The sequence below is a fragment of the Chiloscyllium plagiosum genome, chromosome 22, assembly GCF_004010195.1.
Source record: "Chiloscyllium plagiosum isolate BGI_BamShark_2017 chromosome 22, ASM401019v2, whole genome shotgun sequence".
NCBI classification, from domain to species: Eukaryota; Metazoa; Chordata; class Chondrichthyes; order Orectolobiformes; family Hemiscylliidae; genus Chiloscyllium; species Chiloscyllium plagiosum.
The window spans coordinates 25,473,934-25,479,933 of NC_057731.1; the positions used below are offsets into that span (position 1 = coordinate 25,473,934).

A 6,000-nucleotide genomic window follows, 5' to 3' on the forward strand; every position below is an offset into this window, starting at 1 on the left:
ACCCAGCCTCACTGCCTGTGAATGTTTCACTGTCCCGTAATATCTACACCTTGTCTAGTCACCAGCCCAATTATAAAACCTGACACATACTCTGGTCATTACCGTCTTCATAGTCGATATATCGCCAGCAATCTCCGTTAACTTTCTTTCCGTATTAGAACCTGCTGACTCTACACTCCCCAACAGTTTGGTGTTAACACGAGTTAAGCGTAGACTCTCAGTGTGATCAGACACTGGTCAAATAATCTTCAGCCCAAAGACAGGTTGCAAGGAAAAGCTAAACCTTGCTACTGCTCCCTTCTCAGGGAGCCGGGGCAGTGCTCCCTTCTCAGGGAGCCGGGGCAGTGCTCCCTTCTCAGGGAGCTGGGGCAGTGCTCCTGCTGAGCCGTGTCGACCCAGGAACTCTGCCGTTGCAACCAAATAAACCCCGGTACTCCGCTGCCACTGAACCGGTTTAGACTCAAAATACAATGTTCTCCGACAAGAAGCTTGTGATAAATCCGGGGGAACTCACCAGGAAGAAGAAGACACTGCTTTCCGCCTGCTGCAGTTAATAGTGTCAGCTAAGAGGCAGGGCAAGTGCTGGTTAAATCCCAAGCTCTGCTCCTTCACGTGCTCAGCTCAGACAGCCGCCTGCTGCGGGGAATGGGAATTACCACAGAGAGGATAAAGCGAAGGCACAGGTACCGATACACAGCCGTTTTTTCTTTCACTGGAGGCTGGACAAGAACTGACTACAGCAAACTTCACTGAACATTAACGCTGGCCGGTGTTGAAGTGTGTGATTGTCGAAATGGTTTCTGAATTTTAGCAGTCTCCTATTTCAAAGTTTACATGTCAGTCCCAATGACAAGTAGCCCCATTATAGCAAACACATGCTTTTCAATTGTGCTGACAAGCAGAAGGCTGGGAGAACACAACAAGCCAGGCAGCAGCAGGTGGAGAAGTTGACGTTTCTGGTGTAACCCTTCTTCAGGACTGTCGACGTTTTGAATGTACCTTTTCTGGGCATCACCGCTGAACACAGTCGTCTTCTACGCTGGCCCTTCCCAGAAAAAGTTACTGAGTAACAATGAGAGTCGTGTCCTTTCTAGATCCCGGGGAATTGCTACCATTCGCCCTGGTTAAAAACATCTCACCCAGTTCAAGAACTAAACCTGCAACTTTGTGTTCTGTGCCGATGAGATAGGAAACCAGCTGGTTACATTTTTGCTCTCCTGTCTAAACTGCTTTAGACGAAAAGGTGTTTGCTCGAGTCAAAATCAACAGGTCACTTATTTTATGGAAATATGAGCTGACATACGAATTAAAACCCTCATGCCCTCCAAAAGCAGACTTCATAAATTTCGCACCCACATGAAACAGCCTTCAGCATAAAGAAACAAAATCACTAACCTCCAAAGATTGAGAACTTAAAAATTTATAGTCATAGAGATATACAGCATGGAAACAGACCCTTTAGTCCAACCCACCCATGCCAACCAGATATCCCAATCCAATCCAGTCCCACCTGCCAGCACCAGGCCCATATCCCTCCAAACCCTTCCTATTTATATACCCATCCAGATGCCTTTTAAATGTTGCAATTGTACCAGCCTCCACCACATCCTCCGGCAGCTCATTCCATACACGTACCACCCTCTGTGAGCTGTGGCTCTTTAAACATCCAGGAGTGACAGTACATTTCAAAGTTCTCACCCTTGTGTGGTGAATGTTGGGAGAATGACAGCTGGCTTGGTGACAAGACAGTAGTGTCTTCTTCTCATTCTTCGTAGGAAGTCCCTGAGGAACAAAGATGGCCTTTTATCACTCTGATTCTGAAGGTTCTGAGGTGACAACAGAGTCCAATGCTGGATCCACACGCTGTTTCAGGTGAAACAGGTAGAGTTTGAAGAGATGGATGGACGGATGGGATGCTTGGGTTTTATACATTCCTTCAGTTATTTACACTTGGCCTCATCAGAGACATTCAAACTAGTTGACCCCTTTACAGATCCCACTTCTCCAGTTTGAGTAGATTTAGGCAAGAGAGTTCCCTGAATCAGTGATGGATATTGTATCTTTGTCTGGGGTTTTGAGGGTATTTCTTCTGCCCTCCTGGTAAGCACTAACTGTGATAAAACTCAGAGTCTTGTTTTGAGAGTCTTGTATCAGGCATGTGGATAATGTAACCAAGCCAATGTAAATGATTGACAGTAACCAATATCTTGACCCTGTGATCCATTGGAGTTTTAGGATTTTGAGGAGGTATTGGTGAGGATTTTTCTTTTGGAATTTCAGGTGATGGCTGTACATTATCTATGTCTTTGATATATGCATGAGAGCAGGTAACACTGCTACCCATAGGCTATGAACTTGGAGCCAGGACTGGAGTCTTTGTTGTAATTTGTTCCTCAGAGAATGCATAAGCACAGCAGAGAAGATGTTGAGTTTATTGCCGATGTCTGCTCTCACAGAAAGCTGGTTCCTGAAGTATAAGAATTGATCCACATTGGTCCAGCAATCCTCTGCCTGGGCATTCAGAACTGTCCAAAGTGGTTGACACTCATTTGTTGTTACAGATCTTTGCAGTCGGTTGTGTCAGGGGGAGGGGATTGGGGGGTGGGGGGTTGCTGTGGAGATAATATTGTGCAGTAGGATCAGGCTGGTAAAGTTCCTTTATTTTCTGGAGATTAATGTAAGGCCGATTGCCTCATGAACCTCTACAAGTGCATCAATGATGGTTTGGATCTTGGCCTGTGAGTGTACAAGCATCATTTTGCAGCATGATAACAGGTGTACAAGTGATCTCGATTCTGGACTGGAGGTGACACAGGGTGAACCATTACTCCTTCCAGTGGGAAACTTCGGCAAGGAAGCTAGAGGGAGATAGAGAAGACTTTTGATACAATAACACAGTCTTGCTTGATGCCTGATTGGCTCGATGATGATCCATTGGTGAGGATCACGCCTTGTATGTCATTGTCCAGGAGGGGTAGGATGAAGGTAAATTTCTGTGGGCAACCAAATTTTACCAAGCTGTTCTATAATCTATCCCATCTGACAGAGTCAAAGCTTTCCGTGAGATTCAAAAATGCTGCTCACTCTATGTTTCTTGGAATTATTTTGCTGCCAAGATCATGTCCCCTGTACTTCATGATGGAAACAATCTGCATTGTGACTCTGGATGGGGTCTTCAACTAGTGGAAGGTGGTTATTGAGGAGGTATCCTACAATGACTTTCCTTGTGGATGATGGTCACTGTTGAAAAATGCTTTTTCACCACATATCAGGCTGGGATTGCACTGAGTTGATGGTGGGTGGCATTCAGTGGGATGAGGCTGAGTGTCCTCCTGTCAAGGACAGACTTTCCATTGAGGCGATTATTGAAATACTCCTCTTCATGGGTGCTGACTGCCTCCCTATCCTTAATGAGAGCCATCCTATTCTTGACTGCCTTTTAGTATTTGAGCTGTTGATGTTGGCTGCACATTACTACTGTTGGCGAGTTCCTGGATTTACTGTACTCTGCTCACCCACTGTGCAACCCATCTTTGGATCACTTTTCTTTTTAACTGGACCTTAGCCTTCATTCCTGCTTTCTTTTCCTTGAGTATTATTGGTCCTTGTAGTTCAGAAGCACCTTGCAATTATTTGAATTAGAATCCTTCCAGTATGGAAACAGGCCCTTCAGCCCAACCAGTCCACACTGACCCTCCAAAGAGTAACCCACCCACACCCATTCCCCTACCCTATATCTATTCCTGACTAATGCACCTGACACTATGGGAAATTTAGCATGGCCAATTCACCTAACCTGCACATCTTTGGACTGTGGGAGGAAACCAGAGCACTCAGAGGAAACCCACGCAGACACGAGGAGAATGTGCAAGCCCCACACAGATAGTCGCCCGAGGCAGGGATTGAACCTGGGTTCCTGGTGCTGTGAGGCAGCAATGCTAACCACTGAGCCACCATGACACCCCTTTAATTAGTAGCTCCTTGATCTCCTGATCATTCTCCAGTCATAGAGTCATAGAGATGTATAGCATGGAAACACATCAAGTTTCCTCACAGGTGCTATTTAGGATTGATCTAAGGGGCAGATCAGGCACTGTGGACATTCTGTATTTCCTGTTGAAAGTCACCAGATTGATTGTGAAACACTGACTATTAATTTCTTCACAGAAATCATGACTGTATTGACATTGAATTTTCTGTGGTAATCTTTCTGCTGCCCCACTGCTGATTTTGGGCTAGGTTGATGGAGCTGGTAGAGCAGATCTGTCAATGGTCAGTCCAAACATCATCTGCTCATGTCAAGGCATGGGCATTGATGACATCCTTTCAATCCCTGCTGTGGGTAATGATCTAGTCAAGCAGTAGCCAATGTCTTGAGCAAGAGTGTTGACCTGACACCTTGTGTTTGTCTCTCTGACAAAATACGTTGTTCATTATGACAAGATCATGTTCTAAACATTTCATCAGGAAGAAATGTTTGCTTTCCCTACACTTTCATTGACAGTCATACCTTTTCAGACAATGATCCTCTCAACTCTGGCATTGAAATCATCAAAGGGAATCAGTTTCTCTCCCACTGGATTAAAGGAGATGATAATTGATCAAGGCTGGAAAAGAATTCTTCTTTGGTGTCAATGTTTGCTTCTAGGTATGGGGCATATACACTGATGACTGTGGCAGTTTAATGCTTCTGGGATACAGGATGACGTAGAGTCATAGAGTCATAGGAGTCATAGGAGTACAGCATGGAAACAGACTCTTCAGTCCAACCCATCCATGCCAGCCAGATATCCCAAACCAATTTAGTCCCACCTGCCAACACCCGGACAATATCCCTCCAAACCCTTCCTATTCGTACACCCATCCAAATGCCCCTTAAATGTTGCAATTGTACCAGCCTCCACCACATCCTCTGGCAGCTCATTCCATACCCATACCACCCTCTGCGTGAACAAGTTGCCTCTTAGGTCTCTTTTATATCTTTCCCCTCTCACCCTAAACCTATGCCCTCTAGTTCTGGACCCCCTCCCCACCCCAGGGAAAAGACTTTGTCTATTTATCCTATCCATGCCCCTCATAATTTTGTAAACCTCTATAAGGTCACCCCACAGCCTCCAACGCTCCAGGGAAAATAGCCCCATCCTGTTCAGCCACTCCCTGTAGCTCAGATCCTCCAACCCTGGCAATATCCTTGTAAATCTTTTCTGAACCCTTTCAAGTTTCACAACATCTTTCCGATAGGAAGGAGATGCATGCAATATTCCAACAGTGGCCTAACCAATGTCCTGTACAGTGGCAACATGACCTCCTAACTCCTGTACTCAATACTCTGACCAGTAAAGGAAAGCATACTAAACGCCTTCTTCACTATCTTATCTACCTGCAACTCCACTTTCAAAGAGCTATGAACCTGTATTCCAAGGTCTCTTTGTCAGCAACACTCCCTAGGACCTTACCATTAAGTGTATAAGTCCTGCTAAGATTTGCTTTCCCAAAATGCAGCACCTCGCATATATCTGAATTAAACTCCATCTGCCACTTCTCAGTCCATTGGCCCATCTGGTCAAAATCCTGTTGTAATCTGAGGTAACCCTCTTCACTGTCCACTGCACTTCCAATTTTAGTGTCATCTGCAAACTTACTAACTGTACCTCTTATGCTCACATCCAAATCATTTATGTAATTGTCAAAAAGTAGAGGACCCAGCACCGATCCTTGTGGCACTCCACTGGTCACAGGCCTCCAGTCTGAAAAACAACCCTCCACCACCACCCTCTGTCTTCTACCTTTGAACCAGTTCTGTATCCAAATAGCTAGTTCTCCCTGTATTCCATGAGATCTAACCTTGCTAATCAGTCTCCCATGGGGAACCTTGTCGAACACCTTACTGAAGTCCATATAGATCACGTCCACCACTCGCCCTCATCAATCCTCTTTGGTACATCTTCAAAAAACTCAATCAAGTTTGTGAGACATGATTTCCCACGCACAAAGCCATGT

At 45.3% G+C, this 6,000-nt stretch overlaps 1 long non-coding RNA gene across 6 annotated transcripts in view; it reads right to left on the bottom strand.

Moving 5' to 3' along the window:
• Window positions 1-1,390, bottom strand: part of LOC122561137 — a 125,013-nt gene extending 123,623 nt beyond the window's left edge. For 2 of the 6 annotated variants that reach the window (XR_006314929.1, XR_006314923.1), the window contains exon 1: window positions 515-1,379. This is a non-coding gene — a long non-coding RNA (uncharacterized LOC122561137). Of the gene's footprint in view, window positions 1-514 lie in introns of all 6 variants that reach the window. The other 4 variants (XR_006314926.1, XR_006314928.1, XR_006314927.1 and 1 more) reach the window with 4 other exon arrangements.
• Window positions 1,391-6,000: the final 4,610 nt, after the last annotated feature.